Below are 21,159 nucleotides of genomic sequence, written 5' to 3' on the forward strand. Positions count from 1 at the left end.
CCTGTTCCATGACCTTGCCTGGCACTGAGGTCAGGCTCACAGGTCTGTAGTTTTCTGGCTCCTCCTTACAACCCTTCTTGTGAATGGGTATCACATTGGCCAGCTTCCAGTCTTCAGGGACCTCTCCAGTGAGCCAGGACTGCTGATAAATGATGGAGAGTGGCTTGGCCAGCTCAGCTGCCAGCTCTCTCAGCACCCTAAGGTGGATCCCATCCGGTCCCATGGACTTGAGAGGATCCAAATGACGCAGCAGGTCCCTTACTGCTTCCTCATGGATTAGAGGGGGACTGTACTGGTCCCTGACTCCATCCACCACTTCAGGAGTCCAACCTTCCTGGACCCCTTTGTTTTCAAGGGCTATTTCCCAAGGAACTTTCTGAATTAGTTCCTTAAATAGGCTGAAGTCTGCCCTTCGGAAGTCCAGTGCGGAGGTTCTGTTGATGCCCCTCCTGGTTTCTCCATTTATTGAAACCTCTATAATTTCATGGTCACTGGACCCCAGGCAGCCTCTAACCACCACATCCTCCACCAGCCCCTCTCTATTTGGGAGCAGCAGGTCAAGCAGGGCTGCCCCCCTGGTAGGCTCACGTAACAGCTGGGATAGGAAGTTGTCTTCCACACATTGCAGAAACCTTCTAGACTGCTTCTTCTCTGCAGTGTTTAAGTCCCAGCAGATGTCTGGTAGGTTAAAGTTGCCCACCAGAACAAGGGCAGGTGATCTTGAGGCAGCCTCCAGTTGCTTAAAGAGTAATAAATCAACCTCTTCTTCCTGGTTGGGTGGTCTGTAACAGACTCCAACCAGGATATCAGCCTTGTTGGGGTAATTATGGTAGTCCTAAGATAAGGGCATTTTGTCCTGACAATCCAGTGGAGAATGTTAGTCATCCACCAGATAAATCTCAGCGCTCTCAACAGTCATTACACAAATTACAGGTGGGACAACCAGTAATGGTAAACTTACCTTCAATTGGAGTTGTGCCTATGACCCTGACAAAACCAAATGGGTTGTATGCTTGGGAAGCAACTGATGTAAGTGGGAAAACTCATCGTATCAGTGCACGATGGATTCTCCCAGACTTCTGAACTGCTTTTGCATATACCAGGTTTTCTGCTTTGTAAATATTCAATAAAGCTTTGTTTATTCAGGGGGGTGGGCATAAGTATTAAGTTAGTCTGAATTAGAGTTATGCTTATGTATTAGTTATGTTAATGGTTAAATATAAGTTGTATTTCATTTTTGCTTTTTTGATTCTTGGCTTAATGTGAGCCAGGGGGTGGAGTATGTCATGGAGAGTAGCAAAAGCCCCTCTAAAGTCTCCATGTCATGCAGATTTCTAATGCCTCACATTCAAGCCAGAAGCATCGAAAAACCAAAACAATCTTTCAGTCCCATGGGAAGATTTCTCCCTAGGGTAAGTGAAAGGTAAACACTGGCCATGTTTCCCTTTCACTTGGCCTTGCTTTCCAGACAACAGGGTATTGTTTTGGTTAGTAGAAACGACTATCTTAGGCCTGCCCAGCACCTGCAGGTGGGCTGGCCTAAGGAGTGGTCTTTATATTGTTTAGGTAATGTTATCCAATTGTATAAGTTGCTTACTGTTTTTTGCCAATGTATGTGAACAACGTAAAAGTGGTCCGAACTGGTGGGCAAGTCCTATTTTGAACATTATAAAAATGGTGGACAGGCCAGGATCGAGGCCCTTCTGGGTTTTTCCAGCCCTTCTGGGTTTTTCAGGCCTTTCTGGACCTCACCCTCGTCTTGTCCTTCCTCGGACTTCTAACGACAACAAACTGCTTGCCGATCTAGCCTCGCCTCGGGCGGACACGCCGAGCCGCAGAGGCTGGAAGCCTGCACATACCTGGACCCTCACCGGGAGAAAGGGACTCCCTACCAAGCTACAGACTGTGAGTAGCTGACGAACTGTTAACTCAAACCCCAGAGACTCAAAAGAACTCTCTTTAAACATCATAGACTCTTTAATTACCATTTTCGGAAATGTTACTTTGACCTCAATCAAAAAGAATTCACAGTGGTGGTGTAGTTTCGGGAAGAGGGAATTCGCATTCTTTGCAATAAATCACTGATAAAATAGTCAACGCCTCGCGTATTTCCCCCATAAACTCTGCCGCGAAACTGCGTTCCACGACAATGACTCAACTTGATCATCCTTGATTTCTACCCCCATGACATCCAGGGCATCCCTAATATACAGTGCCACTCCCCCGCCCTTTCTCTCTTGCCTGTCTCTCCTGAAGAGTCTGTAGCCATTGATTACAGCACTCCAATCATGTGAGCCATCCCACCACGTTTCAGTGATGGCGACAATATCATAGTTTTCCTCCAGCACCAGAGCTTCCAGCTCCTCTTGTTTGTTACCCATACTGCGTGCATTAGTGTGCATGCACTTCAGCTGGGCTGCTGCTTTTACCCCTAGCTCTAGCCTACCATCCTCAATTCCCTTTGATTTATCTCTGGTGCTGTCATGTTTAACCCCCTCCCCCTTCCATTCTAGTTTAAATCCCTTCTCCCCCCTCCGCCACCCAAGAGGGGAGTGGCTCACTTCTCCAAGCCTTCCAACTCTCCATGTCAGCTTCACTAAGAGGCACCATTTTCCCTAAGCTCTAATTCTGTATTTTTCTCCAATTCAGTCCATGCACAACCAACCATTTCGATTTCCCCGTATGGGTCTCTGTCATGGAATGCAGTTTCGCGGCAGAATTTGTGGGGGAAATACGCGAGGCGTTGACTATTTTATCAGTGATTTATTGCAAAGAATGCAAATTCCCTCTTCCCGAAACTACACCACCACTGTGAATTCTTTTTGATTGAGGTCAAAGTAACATTTCCGAAAATGGTAATTAAAGAGTCTATGATGTTTAAAGAGAGTTCTTTTGAGTCTCTGAGGTTTGAGTTAACAGTTCGTCAGCTACTCACAGTCTGTAGCTTGGTAGGGAGTCCCTTTCTCCCGATGAGGGTCCAGGCATGCAGGTTTTAGCCTCTGCGACTCGGGGTCCGCCCGAGGCGAGGCTGTATCGGCGAGCAGTTTGTTGTTGTTAGAAGTCCGGGAAAAAACCAGAAAGGCTGGAAAAACCCAGAAGGCTAGGCAAGGCAAGGGAAGAGCGCAAGGGCAAGGGCAAGGGCCTCGATCCTGGCCTGTCCACCATTTTTATAATGTTCCAAAATAGGACTAGCCCACAATTCAGACCACTTTTACGTTGTTCACATACATTGGCAAAAGACAGTAAGCAATTTATATAATTGGATAATATTACTCAAACAATATAAAGACCACTCCTCAGGCCAGCCCACCTGCAGGTGCTGGGCAGGCCTAAGATAGTCGTTTCTACTTAACCAAAACAATACCCTGTTGTCTGGAAAGCAAGGCCAAGTGAAAAGGAAACATGGCCAGTGTTTACCTTTCACTTACCCTAGGGAGAAATCTTCCCATGGGACTGAAAGATTGTTTTGGTTTTTCGATGCTTCTGCTTGAATGTGAGGCACCAGAAACTACACAATATAGCAAAAGCTTAGAGAGCCTTTGCTACTCTCCATGACAGTCACCAAAATTCTGTCGTGGGTTTTTTTATAGAGAGCCGTCAGAGATTAAACTCTCAAATCAAATTGGAGAGAAAATACAGAATTATATTTAGAGAGAGAGAATACAGCGAGAGACATTACAAAGCAATTATCATGGCAAACCCTCCTCCACCCAATGCCTCCGCCATCCAAGATGCCTAATGCTTACATGTTCCCGATAAATTGGCTCCTGCCACACACTCAGGGCAGGAGGAGGAGGAAAGGAGAATGAACTGACCTTGTTGTGAGTCTATGAAGAGATAGCAGAATTATGGGATAGAATAACAATCTTCTGGTCCCCGGAAATCTTTTTAGCACTATAGCCTCAACCTGGGACAGGGGGGCAGGTAATGCTCAAACCCTCACGAGTTCAAGGAAACTCATGGCATATTGCCCACTGCCTGTGGAACACAAAGGTTGCATTCCTCAGGTGGGGGAAATGAAGTCAAAACTGGTGGCCAATGTTTCTGAAAATTCTCTTCTAGTTTTGTTACTATAGGTGCCCCAACAAAAATCAGGAAAAGCTGTTGTATGAGAAATTCTGACAAATCATTCAGCACGGATGAAGTGAAGAACGTCATCTTTAACCAAGTCTGTATTCCTCCAACTCATAATTATTTCAAGTTCCCCATACAGGCCAGCACTGTGTCATAGTTTTTTGTTTAATAGTGTGATAGACTTAGGTTTTACTTTTTTCAAGAAAGCAGTAAAATAACCCTCTTGCTAAATTGGGGAGGAATACAGAGAGAGAGTGATTTGCCAGTGGGATGGGCTGTCTAGGGAGGTGTTGGAGTCACCATCTTGGGAGGTGTTCAAGAAAAGACTGGATGAGGCACTTAGTGCCATGATCTGGTTGATTGGAGAGGGCTGGGTGATAGGTTGGGCTGGATGATCTTGGAGGTCTCTTCCAACCTGGTTGATTCTATGAAAAGTTATATTTAGAGATATGGTATACACAAATACTTAACACTCAATACAGATACAGGATATATGAGTATTCCCTGAAAACCTTCCCCTCCAACCAGGCTGAACTACCAAAACTCCAGTGCTCCTTTTCTCCCCCCACCCGCATCTCCCATTTAGACCCAAACAGGCAGGATTGTGCAGCTTGACATTTGCTGCAGGACTGAAGGCCACAAGGCAGGTTTACTCCTAGCTACCTAGATAACAGTCCCTCTGGAGATCCGAAAGGAAGGGAGAAAAAGAGAGAGAGCTAACTGCTGCTCTCTCATGAAGTGTCAGGTCAGCAGGATTATGGGATTTGAATAACAAAATTACAATATCCGGGGATGCCCAAGTTTGTCCCCTGGGAAGGACTTGTTTCTGTGGTCATCTTAAGGAAACCTGGGACCCCTCAAACCACCACAACTGGTAAATTCTGCCTGCAGAAATGTCAATGTGCACACACCCACAAGGTTATAAATTAAAACTTCTCACTAGAGATACAAGTATAGAATTCAAGTTTTCAAAAGAGAAATTAATCAAGACCAAAAGAGAAATTAATCAAGACTTGTGGTTCCAGTTTGGCTAGTAACGACATACAGTGGAAAGTCTCATACTGTATGTTAACCACAAAAAGTTTATTTTTAGCATCATGTATATCTTTACTTCTGACTTGACAGACTTAGATGTAGAAGCTCTCAAGGAAGACAGATGGCGCCTCTTTGCAATCTGCTCCTGGCGTTTCTCCTTAGCTTCCTGCAAGAAAAGTAGCATCAAGTGAATACAGAGATGTCACAAATAAGCAATTCACAACATCAGCAAAGGGGAAACTAGTGAAAAGGCAGCTTAAAAGGATGCTAACACAAATAATGGATTCCTTACATTACTAAGGCAAAAGTGTTTCTCTTCTTCCACATATTAGAATTCTGCTACAGACCCATGTCTTTAAATAACATGGACAAGTGTCCTAAATAACAGAAAAGTGATGAAGCTGTCACGGAAGGTTTTTATACAGCATGATAACCATATCTACTAAATTATCGGTGACCTGTTTCATGGTATCATTAGCAAGTGCGTCCATAGTCTTTCGTATGTGAGCGATCTCAAAAACAGACATCAACTTAACAACTGGATCATCTGCTACCGCCTCCACTGAATCTTCTGCCTCCACTGTGACAGACTCAGACTCTGCTTCAGCCGCCATAGCCTGTGGCTGCGGCTGTTGCTGCTCCATCATGATATTTTCTGCCATAAATCTGTAGTTATTCTACGGTTACAATCCCACTCTCGTCGCCAATTTGTCACGGAAGGTAGTTTGGGAGGTAGTGGGGAAAATACGTGGAGACTCACTTGTGGATTTTCAAGTGATTTATTGCTCAAACACAGAGATCCCCCTCCCGAACTAAATTCCCCACGTGAGTTCTTTTGGATTGAAGTTGTAGAATAACAGTTCAGAAAATAGCAGATAAAGGAGAGTCTGTGATTTCTTTAGAGTTCTTTTGAGTCTTTAAAGTTATTCAGTCTTTAGGTAAAGAGTTCTTTCTCCAATTTACTCACTGTTCCGTAGTTCAGTTCAGCAAAGTATGAAGTTTTGGGCGGTGTCCCTTTGTTCGTCAGGATTGGGCCCAAGCAGGTTTCAGGCCTCTGCGAGCCCCTCGTCGGGCAGGGCCGATCAGGAACGTGAGGTCACCGCGGCAGGAGCGAGGCAGGCAGGCAGGCTAGCGAGCGAGCGGTAGGAGCGGGTACCAGCAAGCTCAAGCCAGCAAGCGCCCCGATCCAGGAAGGCACACCATTTTTATAATGTTCAAAAGAGGTGTAACCCTCCAGTCCAAGCTATTTTACGTTATTCTTACAGATTGGCACAAAATTACAATTAACCTATATAATTGGACAGTTGTTACCAAAACAACCTGTAGGACCACCCAAAGCTCGGCCCACACCAGGTGTCGAGCGGGCATGAGAACTGCCGTTCCCCCTAGCCAAAACAGTGGCCACTGTTTACCTTTTATCTCGACTAGGGAGAGACTTTCTCATGGGGCTGAAGGACTGTTTTGGTTTTACGATGCTCTTGGCATTAATGTGAGACATTGAAACTTTTACAACAGGGAGGCCTGTTAAGGGCTTCTGCTACCCTCCATGACAGAAGCCATGTTCACAACATACTAAAGGTCTATCTACTTTGTCTGGAAGTTGTGAAAGCTTGGGTAACAAACAGGAGGAATTGGAAGTCCTGGTCCACCAGGGGGACTACGATGTAGTTGCCATTTCAGAAACTTGGTGGGACGACAGGCATGACTGGGCTGTTATACTGGAGGGATATAACCTTTTCAGGAGAGATAGGCAAGGGAGAAGAGGAGGAGGGGTGGCCCTGTATATTAGGGAGTCACTCCATGCCATTGAGCTTGAAGTGAGGGATGAAGGGGTAGAGACCTTGTGGATTAAAATCAGAGGTAGGACTAATAAATCTGACATCCTGGTTGGAGTCTGTTACAGACCACCCAACCAGGATGAGGGAACAGATGAGATATTTTACAAACAGTTGAAGGCTGTCTCAAGATCTTCAGATCTTGTCCTTGTGGGTGACTTTAACCTGCCAGATATCTGCTGGGAACTTAATTCAGCAGAGAGGAGGCAGTCCAGGAGATTTCTGGAGTGCGTGGAGGACAGCTTCATGACCCAACTGTTAAACGAGCCGACTAGGGGTCAAGCTCAGCTTGACCTGATGCTCTCCAACAGAGAAGGGCTGGTAGGAGATGTGATAGTGGGAGGCTGCCTGGGGTGTAGCGATCACGAGTTAGTGGAGTTTTCAATATACAGGGAGGTAGGGAGGCACTTCAACAAAACCTACACCTTGGACTTTCGGAGGGCAAACTTCAATTTGCTCAAGGAACTTATTTCCAGTGTCCCCTGGGCAGCAGTTCTTGAGAACAAAGGGGTCCAGGATGGTTGGACTTACTTTAAACAGGAGCTCTTGAAGGCACCGGAACTGGCAGTTCCCACGTGCCGAAAGATGAGCCGCAGGGGGAGGCGACCAGCCTGGATGAGAAAAGAGCTCCTGAAGGAAGTGGGGGAGAAAAAGAGGGTGTATCGCCTCTGGAAGGAGGGGAAGGCTTCTCCTGATGTGTTTAAGGAGGTAGCCAGACTATGTAGGAGAAAAATTAGAGAGGCTAAGGCTCAGCTAGAACTTAGGCTGGCCACTTCCGTGAAAGTTAACAAAAAACACTTTTATAAATTTATCAATGCTAAAAGGAAGGGCAAGAAGACCCTCCACTCCTTACTGGACCAGGAGGGGAACACTATAACTGATGATGAAGCAAAGGCAGAGGTCCTGAATGCCTTCTTCGCCTCAGTTTTCAACAGTAAGGAAGGAGGAGGAGGAGAAGGCAAGTGGCCTCTTGAACTGGGGGATGGGGTCGGGGAGCAGTGTGTTCCCCTGGAAATTCATGAGGAATTAGTTCAGGACCTGCTGAGCCATCTGGACACCCACAAGTCCATGGGACCAGATGGGATCCATCCCAGGGTGCTGAGAGAGCTGGCAGCTGAGCTGGCCAAGCCACTCTCCATCATTTTCCAGCAGTCCTGGCTCACCGGAGAGGTCCCAGGAGACTGGAAAATGGCCAACGTGGTCCCCATCCACAAAAAGGGTCGGATGGAGGAACCTGGGAACTACAGACCCGTCAGCCTGACCTCAGTGCCAGGGAAACTGATGGAGCAGGTTCTCTTGGGGCCAATAACTGCGCACCTGAGGGATGGCAAAGAGCTCAGGTCCAGCCAGCATGGGTTTAGGAAGGGCAGATCCTGCCTTTATAACCTGATCTCCTTCTATGATCAGGTGACCCACTTGGTGCATGTGGGGAGGCCTGTGGATGTGGTCTGTCTGGACTTCAGCAAGGCCTTTGACGCTGTCCCCCACAGCAAACTGCTGGCTAAGCTGTCAGCCCGCGGCTTGGATGGTAACACTCTGTGCTGGGTTAGGAACTGGCTGGAGGGCCGGACCCAGAGAGTGGTGGTGAATGGTGCCACATCCAGCTGGCGGCCAGTCACTAGTGGTGTCCCTCAGGGATCAGTGCTGGGCCCCATCCTCTTTAACATCTTCATAGATGATCTGGATGAGGGCATCGAGTCAGTCATCAGCAAGTTTGCAGATGACACTAAGCTGGGGGCAGATGTGACTGAGTTGGAGGGCAGAAGGGCTCTGCAGCGGGACCTTGACCTCCTGGACAGATGGGCTGAGTCCAATGGGATGGCATTCAATAGCTCGAAGTGCAGGGTGCTGCACTTTGGCCACAACAATCCCATGCAGAGATACAGGCTGGGGTTGGAGTGGCTGGAGAGCAGCCAGACAGAGAGGGATCTGGGGGTACTGATTGATACCCGCCTGAACATGAGCCAGCAGTGTGCCCAGGTGGCCAAGAGAGCCAGTGGCATCCTGGCCTGCATCAGGAATGGTGTGGTCAGCAGGAGCAGGGAGGTCATTCTGCCCCTGTACTCTGCACTGGTCAGACCACACCTCGAGTACTGTGTTCAGTTCTGGGGCCCCCAGTTTAGGAAGGACGCTGAGATGCTTGAGCGTGTCCAGAGAAGGGCGACGAGGCTGGTGAGAGGCCTCGAGCACAAGCCCTATGAGGAGAGGCTTAGGGAGCTGGGGTTGTTTAGCCTGGAGAAGAGGAGGCTCAAGGGTGACCTTATTGCTGTCTACAACTACCTGAAGGGTGGTTGTGGCCAGGAGGAGGTTGCTCTCTTCTCTCACGTGGCCAGCTCCAGAACAAGAGGACACAGCCTCAGGCTGCGCCAGGGGAAATTTCGGCTCGAGGTGAGGAGAAAGTTCTTCACTGAGAGAGTCATTGGGCACTGGAATGGGCTGCCTGGGGAGGTGGTGGAGTCGTCGTCCCTGGGGCAGTTCAAGGCAAGGTTGGATGTGGCACTTGGTGCCATGGTCTAGCCTTGGGCACTGTGGTAAAGGGTTGGACTTGATGATCTGTGAGGTCTCTTCCAACCTTGGTGATACTGTGATACTCAAGCACTGTGCAAATATTCCAACAGTACTGCTGCTGCAGTGACTGCTGTTTTAGGTACAAGAGCAAACTCATCCAAAGAAATACCTTCTTTCCATCATCTATCCAGTTCAACTGCTGGATCCTTTTTCTCCACAAAAATCACTGAAATGCTTGGGTTTCTGAGTTATACCAGAATTCATATGAACTGTAACTGTTCATTGTTTACTTCAAAATGAGCTCTCACTTCTTTTAGTCTAGTTAATTTCTACTGTTCATTGACTGCCAAAAAAAGGTAGTAATGTTCACAAAAACATTTGACCAGCAATGTTTATACCCACATTCTGGTGCTGCAATTCAACTTCAGCTACGTATAAAGTAGCTTTCAGCTTAACAGTCAAGTTTAACAAATCCTGTGCTAGTTTGAAGCAGGCTGAAATGTTTTGGTGAAAAGAACTAGATAATTGGCTATGAAAGGAAAACATGGTTGTGTCTCTTCTCTCACAGTCTCGCTGAGAACTGTGGGAACAAGAAGTAAACATTAGATAACATTCTCCATTTTGTTCTCACTCTGCTTTTTCCTTCAGACTGAGCCACATCTCCTTAACCTCACTGCCACTAACCTTGCTCCTTAACCTCTTGGCTGCACCTCTATTCTTTCTCAAGATTGGGGTAAGGTTGAGAGGGGCAGGGGGAGGTGCTGGGGTGGTTGAGAACCCCTCCTGGGGACTCAGATTTCTGGGAGGGGAGTTGTGCTTCTGTATTACTTTTACCTTGCATATTTCTGTATATAACTGTATATACTGTAAATATCTGCTTGTATATTGTGCTGCTGTAAATAAATAGCTTCATTTATATTCCCAGAGTCCGTCTGAGTTAGCTGGGGCAATTTCTAAAGTGTGGGGGGGCGGGTTACAGCCAAACCACCACATCTTTTATTTGGCTTTCCCAACATGGGGCTAAATTCATTTGAGTGACTGTTAATTAACTCTGGGAATCAAAATAAAGCTAGTAAAGCAGCTATTGTACTTGTTTGGGGCATTACACTGGTCTGGTTTCGCTTTTTTGGCATTTAGTTGGATAAAAGCTCAAATTGTTGCTTATTTTATTGATTTAGCTTATAAGAAGGCTAAAGCTAAAGTTTCAGATGTGTTCTGGTCTTGGGGTGATTTTATTCTTGGGTATGCTGGTTTTAATGTCACTGAAAACCTTACCAGTAACATTACAGGAGCACTTGTCAATAATACTTCAAGCAATGAGAACACTGCTTTAGCCGCAGCTCTCATGCGAGTAATTCACCCTAGAACTGGGGTGACATACGTTTGTCTAGGAAGCTGCTCATGTAAAACTGTGTTGCTATTATCAATTTTTAATCTATGTCTTATGGGTTTAATTTTCATATTAATTTTTGCATTATGTGTGAAAAATTCAAATGTAGTGCCTGTAAGAGCTCGGAAAGCCTCTGTTTCAAAATCAAACCAAAACAAGGGAACGCAATTATCTCCTTCCCCCCTGCCAGCCTCTGCACCTCCTTCTCCAGATTCTGGGAAGTCTGCCAATGTTCCTGGTGGGATGTAAACAATAACACTGATAATGCTGGTAACACTAGCCCAGTTAGTCCAAGTCCCAATAACACCAGCTCAGCCAGTTCGAATCCCCAGCCAGCAGACCAGAATGCTGTTAGATCTAAGGCAGATCTGAACTCACAGACTGCAGGTCAGACCCCCAATGATTCAAACCCTCCAGAAGACACGTCTAAGTCTGTTGCTGCGCAGGCCTGTTTGGCACCTGCTACTGCAAAAGCCAAGACACAGTGTGGTTCGCAAGAGGATGTAAGAGAGGGGACCTCTGGTGATCAGCAGGAGGAGGAAGAGGAGGTACTTAGTCTGCGAGACCTGGCAAACTTGCTGAGATCTCAATACTCAAATGAGAAGAGCATTGTGAGGTCAGCTGCCAAGAAAGAGGATGGTTCCAATGAGTTTAGGAGTGCTATGAGGAAGGTTCTGTTAGGCCAGGGACCACCAGGTCAACAGGAGGATAAGGAGTACGAAGACATCCAGGGATCCAACGATCCACTCAGAGAGGTCAGGGAAATTAGAAAGGAATACTCAAGGGAATCAGGTGAACCAATCCTAAGCTGGCTAGTGAGATGCCGTAGCATTGGTGCCAATGCCCTGCAGGTAGGAGACAAATCTGCCAAGCAGCTGGGACCACTCACTAAGGAGAGTGGAGTGGACAAATACCTAGCAAGTCCTCTTGGTAAGGTTAGCTTGTGGACACACCTTCTGTTGGCTGTGGCTATGAGATATCCTTCCCGAGATGATTTGCCATGGGCTGCCAAGAAGTGGAACACCATTGAGCAGGGAATTAAGCTTCTGAAGGAGTTTGCTGTGAAGGAAGTGCTTTATGGAGATCATGGCACACATGAGCCTGATGACATTCCTCTTGGAACAGGTCTCATGAAGAAGCTCATTAAGCTTGCTCCTTCATCCTATGCTAACATCTTGGCTAGCAAGTTCCTATCAAGGAGTGATAATGGAAGGTCTATCACTGTTGGTGAATTCACTGACCAGTTCAGGCAGATAGAGGACAGCTTGTCACATTCTGGTCTAGTCTCTGCTATAAAAACTCTGGGTACAGAGCTTAAAGAAGGTATTGAGAATGGCATCAAAGATAGCATGAAAGAACTGAAGGAGGATCTCAGAAACATTTCCAATCCGGTAATGGATAACATTCCTGCATCATCTGAATGGGTGCATGTTTCTGCCATGAGGAACAGACGCCCACCTCCTGCAAGGCAATTCCAGCCCAGGAGGAGACAAATTCCACCTAGACAGCAGCAATCATATGCGTCACTGTAGATAATTCTGCGTGACACATACGGTGAGAACATGAAGAAATGGGATGATAAACATACTTCAGCTCTTTCAAAGAGAGTCAGGGATCTGCAGAGTGGCAGAAACAGAGGCATTGCTGCCAATGCCAGAAAAGTAGCTGCCACGATTTCAGCTCCTAGAGCAACTGCAATTATTCTAACAATTGCAATTTCTCTCACAACATCAATCACTGTGCACACCCTACATGCCATGTTCAGCATCAGGGGTGCCCTGCCTCCAGCCAGGAGGAGGAAAGGGATAGTGGAGAGAACCGAATCTATTGGAATGTGCTAGTTTGAAGCAAGCTGGAATGTTTTGGTAACAGAACTAGATAACAGGCAGTGAAATGAAAACAATTGATGTCAACTTCTCTCACAGTCACGCTGAGAACTCTGGGAAGAAGAAGAAAACATTCTCCATTTTGTTTTTCTCTCTTGCTTTTGCCTTAGACCTGGTCACATCTCATTAACCCTGCTCCTACTAACCTTGCTCCCTAACCTCTTGGCCGCACCTCTCTTCTTCCTGAGAACTGGGGTAAGGTTGAGAGGGCCGGGGGGAGGTGTTGGGGTGGTTTGAGAGCCCCTCCTGGGGACTCAGGTTTCTGGGAGGGGAGTTGTGCTTTTGTATTGTTTATCCTTTGTATATTTCTGTATATAATTGTATATAACTGTATATATTGTAAATAGCTGCTTGTAAATTCTGCTAGCTGTAAATAAATTGCTTCATCTATATTCCCAGGGTCCGTCTGAGTTAGCTGGGGCAAATACAAAGTGTGGGAGGGGCGGGGTAAACCCCAAACCATCACATTTTTTTAATTGGCACCCAACGTGGGGCTAGAGATTTCAGTGAGTGGAAATTAGCTCTGGGAATTAAGATGAAGCTAATCAAGCAGCTATTGTACTTGGTGGGGATTGCTGTGTGGCCTGTTTTCTGGTTTTTTGTGTACAATTGGATCAAAGATCAAATTGGTTATTTCTTGCTTCATGTAGTTTTTAAGAAGGCTAAAGTTAAGCTTTCAAACATGTTCTGGAGCTGGGGTGATTTTATTCTTGGTTATGCTGGTTTTAATGTCACTGAGAATATTACTAGTGATACTACAAGAGTTTTTGTCAATAATGTTACAATCAATCGAGAGTCTGCTTTATCTACTGCTCTCATGAGGGTCATCCAGCCCCAAACTGAAATGCCAAATCCATGCAAGGATTTTTACAGAAAAGAGATTGTGGTAGGGTTGGTGTGCAGTAATCTGGCTCTTATGATTTTAATTTTCATATTAATTTTGGTATTATTTGTGAAAAATTCAAAACCAGTTTCTGTAAAAGCTAGGAAAAATTCTGTGTCTCAGAAGCAGTCTCTTTCACAGCAAAACAAGGGAACACAGTCATCGGCTTCCCCCTTGCCAGCCTCTGCCTCTCCTTCTCCAAGTGCTGGGAACACGGCCAGTGTTCCTGCCAATAACGTAAACAATGATAACAAAAACAAAAACAAAAACGGGCAGAATTCGGTAGGAGCCTCAGGAGCACAGGCAAATACCCAAAATCAGAATGTTCCTAGCAAAAATGAAAACACCTCAGGGTTGGCAGGCATCCCAGGAGGACAGGCAAACAATCCCACTAATGCTAATAATACTACTAGTGCTGGTAACGCTAGCCCAGTCAGTCCAAATCCTAATGACACCAGCTCAGCCAATTTGAACCCCCAGCCAGCAGACCAGAACCAAAATCCTCCTGTTAAAAGCAAGGCAGATTTGAACTCACAAGCTCCAAGTCAGACCCCTAAGGATACAAATGCTCCAAGTCAGACCTCCAATAATTCAAATGCTCCAGGTCAGACCCCTAAGGATTCAAACCCTCCAAGTCAGAATCCTAAAGATTCAAATCCTCCAGCAGACACATCCAAGTCTGTTGCTGCTCAGGCCCTTCTGGCACCTGCTAAGGCAAAAGCTAAGACAAAGAGTGGTTCGCAGGAGGATGTAAGACAGGGGACCTCTGGTGATCAGCAGCAAGAGGAGGAAGAGGAGGCAGTTAGTCTGCGAGACCTTGTAGATGTGCTGAGACAACAATACTCAAGTGAGAGGAGTGCTGTGAGGTTGGCTGCCAGGAGAGAGGATGGTTCCAATGAGTTTAGGAATGCTATGAGGAAGATTGTGTTAGGCCAGGCACCACCAGAACAACAGGAGGAAGAGGAGGAAGATGACATCCAAGGCTCCAAGGATCCACTCAGAGAGGTCAGGGAAGTTAGGAAGGAATACACAAGGGAATCAGGTGAGCCAATTTTAAGCTGGCTAGTGAGATGCCGTGGCATTGGTGCTAATGCCCTGCAGGTAGGAGACAAGTCTGCCAAGCAGCTGGGACCACTCACTAAGGAGAGTGGAGTGGACAAACACCTAGCAAGTCCTCTTGGTAGGGTTAGCTTGTGGACACGCCTTCTGTTGGCTGTGGCTATGAGATATCCTTCCCGAGATGATTTGCCATGGGCTGCCAAGAAGTGGAACACCGTTGAGCAGGGAATTAAGCTTCTGAAGGAGTTTGCTGTGAAGGAAGTGCTTTATGGAGATCATGGCACTCATGAGCCTGACGATATTCCTTTGGGAACAGGTCTCATGAAGAAGCTGATTAAGCTTGCTCCTTCATCCTATGCTAACATCTTGGCCAGTAAATTCCTAGCAAGGAGTGATAATGGAAGATCTTTCACTGTTGGTGAATTCACTGACCAGCTCAGGCAGATAGCGGATAGCTTGTCACATTCTGGTATAATCTGTGCCATAAAGACTATGACTACAGAGATGAAAGATAGTATTGAGAATGGCATTAGAGATGGCATTAAAGAGAGCATGAAAGAACTGAAGGAGGATCTCAAAAATCTGGTAAAAGATACCGTTCCTGCATCATCTGAATGGGTGCATGTTTCTGCTATCAGGAACAGACGCCCACCACCTGCAAGGCAATTCCAGCCCAGGAGGAGACAAATTCCACCTAGACAGCAGCAATCACGTGCGTCACTGTGGATACTTCTGCGTGACACATACGGGGAGAACATGAACAAATGGGATGGTAAACCTACTTCAGCTCTTTCAAAGAGGGTCAGGGATCTGCAGAGTGGCAGAAACAGAGGCAGCAATGCCAGGAAAGTAGCTGTCACTTCTTCAGCTCCTGAGCGCAACTGCAATTGTTCCAACAGTTGCAGTTCCTCTCGCAACAACAACAATCATTGTGTACACCCTACATGCCATGTTCAGCATTAGGGGTGCCCTGCCTCCAGCCAGGAGGAGGAAAGGGATAGTGGAGAGAACCGAATCTATTGGAATGTATTCATTAGGTGGCCTGGCAGTTCAAGAGTTCGGAAATACAGGGCTTTAGTTGACACAGGTGCTCAGTGTACTTTATTGCCATCCAATTGTAAAGGGACAGAGTCCATTTCTATCTTTGGAATCACTGGTGGATCTCAAGAGTTAACTAAGATACAGGCTGAGATCAGTTTAACTGGTAAAGAGTGGAAGACACATACTATTGTAACTGGTCCTGATGCGCCTTGCATTCTGGGAATTGACTTTTTGAGACAAGGTTGTTTCAAAGATCCTAAGGGTCATAAATGGGCTTTTGGAATAGCATCTGTAGAGATTGAGGATGATAAATTGAAATTGTCTGTTAGACCTGAACTTTCTGATGAATCTGCAGTTGTGGGACATCATGACATAGAGGATCTGGAAGTGCCAATTGCAACTCAAACTGTTCATCACAGGCAGTACAGAACTAACCGTGACTCTTTGTTGCCCATTCATCAGCTGATTCGTCAATTGGAGAGTCAGGCTGTCATCGAGAAAGCTCATTCACCTTTCAACAGTCCCATCTGGCCTGTGCGTAAACCTACAGGCGACTGGAGACTGACAGTTGACTTTCGTGCCCTCAACGAGGTGACACCACCCATGAGTGCAGCTGTGCCGGACATGCTGGAACTCCAGTACGAGCTGGAATCGAAGGAGGCTAAATGGTATGCAACCATAGACATTGCTAATGCTTTCTTCTCTATTCCCATAGCAAAGGAGTGCAGGCCTCAGTTTGCATTCACCTGGAGAGGAATCCAGTACCAGTTCAATCGTTTGCCTCAGGGGTGGAAACACAGCTCAACCATCTGTCACTCAGTCATCCACAATGCACTGGAGAAAGGTAAAGCTCCAGAGCACATCCAGTACATCGACGACATCATTGTGTGGGGCCAAACTGCTGAGGAAGTCTTCGAGAAAGGTAACAAAATCATTGACATTCTGTTGCAAGCAGGTTTTGCCATTAAGAGAGACAAGGTCAAAGGACCTGCCAAAGAAATTCAGTTTCTGGGAGTGCGTTGGCAGGATGGTCGCCGTTACATTCCTCAGGATGTGATTAACAAAGTCTCTACCATGGCAGTTCCCACCAGTAAGAAGGACACACTTTCTTTCCTTGGTGTGGTGGGATTTTGGAGACTACACATTCCTGGTTTCAGTCAGATTGTCAAACCTCTGCATGATGTGACTCGTAAGAGAAACAATTTCGAGTGGGGACCTGAACAACAAGCAGCCTTTGATCAAATCAAACGAGAAGTAGTCCATGCAGTGGGCTTGGGTCCTGTGAGATCTGGTCCAGACATTAAAAACATTCTGTACACGGCTGCCAGTGACAATGGTCCAACTTGGAGTCTTTGGCAGAGAGCTCCAAATGAGACACGTGGTCGTCCACTTGGTTTCTGGGGACGTTGTTACAGAGGTTCAGAGACAAATTACACTGCAACTGAGAAAGAGATTCTAACAGCCTATGAGGGAGTGAAAGCAGCTTCTGAAGTGATTGGAACTGAGTCACAATTGCTTTTAGCTCCTAGACTGCCAGTTCTTAACTGGATGTTCAAAGGCAAAGGTTCATCACCACATCATGCCACAGATGCAACCTGGTCTAAATGGATGGCTTTGATAACCCAACGAGCACGAATGGGTAATCTTGATCGACCTGATCTGGTGGAGGTGATCACCAACTGGCCGGAAGGCACAGACTGTTCCAAACCTCCAGAGGAGAAAATAACTCGTGCCGAGGAAGCTCCTCCCTATGGTGATCTCTCTGATGAGGAAAAGAACTATGCTTTGTTCACAGATGGTTCCTGTCGTCTTGTTGGGAACAAGCGAATATGGAAGTCAGCAGTTTGGAGTCCAACCAGGAGAGTTACCGAAACAAAAGATGGAGAAGGAGAATCCAGTCAGTTCGCTGAGGTAAATGCTGTTCAACTTGCTCTTGATGTGGCTGAACGTGAGAATTGGCCTATCCTTTACCTCTACACCGACTCGTGGATGGTAGCCAATGCTCTATGGGGTTGGCTGAAGGACTGGAAGAAGAATGGTTGGCAGAGGAAAGGAAAGCCTATTTGGTGTGCTGATCTATGGCAGGACATTGATGCACGGCTGGAGAGAACTCCAGTGAAAGTGCGGCACGTAGATGCACACATGCCTAAGAGCAGAGCAACTGAGGAACATCAACATAACCAGAAGGCAGATCAAGCTGCTAAGATTGCTCAAGTTGATACCAACTCTGAACTTGACATTGACCTTGATTGGAAACACCGAGGTGAGTTGTTCTTAGCTCGGTGGGCCCATGACTCATCTGGACATCAAGGCAGAGATGGAACATACCGATGGGCTCGTGATAGGTCAATTGACTTGTCCATGGACGCTATCACCCAAGTCATCTATGACTGTGACATTTGTGCTGCTATTAAGCAGGCTAAGCGAATCAAGCCCTTATGGTATGGTGATAGATGGTCAAAGTACAAGTATGGAGAAGCCTGGCAGATTGACTACATCACTTTACCTCGATCTCGTTCTGGCAAGCAGTATGTTCTAACGATGGTAGAAGCTAGCACTGGATGATTGGAAACCTATCCAGTTCCACATGCTACTGCACGTAACACCATTGTTGGTTTGGAGAGACAGATCTTGTGGAGACATGGAACTCCAGAGAGAATCGAGTCAGACAATGGTACTCATTTCAAGAACAATCTTGTGAAAAACTGGGCCAAAGAGCATGGTATTGAATGGATCTATCACATACCCTACTATGCACCAGCTTCAGGGAAGATTGAGCGCTACAACGGTTTGCTGAAGACCACCCTAAAAGCCATGGGGGGTGGAACTCTGAAAAACTGGGACAAACATTTAGCACAAGCTACCTGGATGGTAAATAGTAGAGGTTCAGTAAACCGAGCGGGACCTGCACAATCAGATTTGGTCCAAACAGTAGACGGTGATAAAGTTCCTGTTGTGCGTGAAAAGAATCTGTTAGGGAAAACTGTTTGGGTATTTTCTCCTTCGGGCGAAGGGAAACCTGTCCGAGGGGTGGTATCTGCTGAGGGTCCTGGTCACACCTACTGGGTAATGCAGGAGAATGGTGAAATCCAGTGTATTCCACAGAGAAATTTAACTTTAGCTGAGAGAGCTTAAATTCAGAGTGTGTAGCATAAGTTGTTAGGAGTTTTCTGTTCTAGGTAACATCGGCGCCCAACACTGAGAGAATCTACAATAGAATCTACAGTACGTGAACACGAACCCAGTATCACCTGAGAGTCACTGTTCTGAGCTTTTGAATCACCTACATCTGATTGAAGTGTGAACTGAACTTGTATATATTGTTTTAGTGTAAATATCGGTTTAGATTAGAGTAGATAATTCTCAGCGATACTCTGAGCGAAGTAGACAGGGGTGGATTGTGCTAGTTTGAAGCAAGCTGGAATGTTTCGGTAACAGAACTAGATAACAGGCAGTGAAATGAAAACAATTGATGTCAACTTCTCTCACAGTCACGCTGAGAACTCTGGGAAGAAGAAGAAAACATTCTCCATTTTGTTTTTCTCTCTTGCTTTTGCCTTAGACCTGGTCACATCTCATTAACCCTGCTCCTACTAACCTTGCTCCCTAACCTCTTGGCTGCACCTCTCTTCTTCCTGAGAACTGGGGTAAGGTTGAGAGGGCCGGGGGGAGGTGTTGGGGTGGTTTGAGAGCCCCTCCTGGGGACTCAGGTTTCTGGGAGGGGAGTTGTGCTTTTGTATTGTTTATCCTTTGTATATTTCTGTATATAATTGTATATAACTGTATATATTGTAAATAGCTGCTTGTAAATTCTGCTAGCTGTAAATAAATTGCTTCATCTATATTCCCAGGGTCCGTCTGAGTTAGCTGGGGCAAATACAAAGTGTGGGAGGGGCGGGGTAAACCCCAAACCATCACAATAAACATACTTCAGCTCTTTCAAAGAGAGTCAGGGATCTGCAGAGTGGCAGAAACAGAGGCATTGCTGGCAATGCCAGAAAAGTAGCTGCCACGATTTCAGCTCCTAGAGCAACTGCAATTATTCCAACAATTGCAATTTCTCTCACAACATCAATCACTGTGCACACCCTACATGCCATGTTCAGCATTAGGGGTGCCCTGCCTCCAGCCAGGAGGAGGAAAAGGACAGTGGAGAGTACCGAATCTATTGGAATGTATTCATTAAGTGGCCTGGCAGTTCAAAAGTTCGGAAATACAGCGCTTTAGTTGACACAGGTGCTCAGTGTACTTTATTGCCATCCAATTACAAAGGGGACAGAGTCCATATCTATTTTTGGAATCACTGGTGGATCTCAAGAGTCAACTAAGATACAGGCTGAGATCAGTTTAACTGGTAAAGAGTGGAAGAAACATACTATTGTAACTGGTCCTGATATGCCTTGCATTTTGGGAATTGACTTTTTGAGACAAGGTTGTTTCAAAGATCCTAAGGGTCATAAATGGGCTTTTGGAATAGCATCTGTAGAGATTGAGGATGGTAAATTGAAATTGTCCATTAGACCTGAACTTTCTGATGAAACTGCATTTGTGGGACGCCATGACATAGAGGATCTGAAGTGCCAATTGCTGCCCAAACTGTTCACCACAGGCAGTACAGAACTAACCGTGACTCTTTGTTGCCCATTCATCAGCTGATTCGTCAACTGGAAAGTCAAGCTGTCATCGAGAAAGCTCATTCACCTTTCAACAGTCCCATCTGACCCGTGCGCAAATCTAACGGCGATTGGAGACTCACAGTAGATTTTTGTGCCCTCAACGAGGTGACTCCACCCATGAGTGCAGCTGTGCCGGACATGCTGGAACTCCAGTACGAGCTGGAATCGAAGGAGGCTAAATGGTATGCTACCATGGACATTGCTAATGCTTTCTTCTCTATTCCCATAGCAAAGGAGTGCAGGCCTCAGTTTGCATTCACCTGGAGAGGAATCCAGTACCAGTTCAACCGTTTGCCTCAGGGGTGGAAACACAGCTCAACCATCTGTCACTCAGTCATCCACAATGCACTGGAGAAAGGTAAAGCTCCAGAGCACATCCAGTACATCGACGACATCATTGTGTGGGGCCAAACTGCTGAGGAAGTCTTCGAGAAAGGTAACAAAATCATTGACATTCTGTTGCAAGCAGGTTTTGCCATTAAGAGAGACCAGGTCAAAGGACTTGCCAAAGAAATACAGTTTCTGGGAGTGCGTTGGCAGGATGGTCGCTGTTACATTCCTCAGGATGTGATCAACAAAGTCTCCACCATGGCAGTTCCCACCAACAAGAAGGACAGACTTTCTTTTCTTGGTGTGGTGGGATTTTGGAGACTACAGATTCCTGGTTTCAGTCAGATTGTCAAACCTCTGCATGATGTAACTTGTAAGAGAAACAATTTCGAGTGGGGAATTGAACAACAAGCAGCCTTTGATCAGATCAAACGAGAAATAG

The sequence above is a fragment of the Pogoniulus pusillus genome, assembly GCF_015220805.1.
Source record: "Pogoniulus pusillus isolate bPogPus1 chromosome W unlocalized genomic scaffold, bPogPus1.pri SUPER_W_unloc_1, whole genome shotgun sequence".
Taxonomy (NCBI): domain Eukaryota; kingdom Metazoa; phylum Chordata; class Aves; order Piciformes; family Lybiidae; genus Pogoniulus; species Pogoniulus pusillus.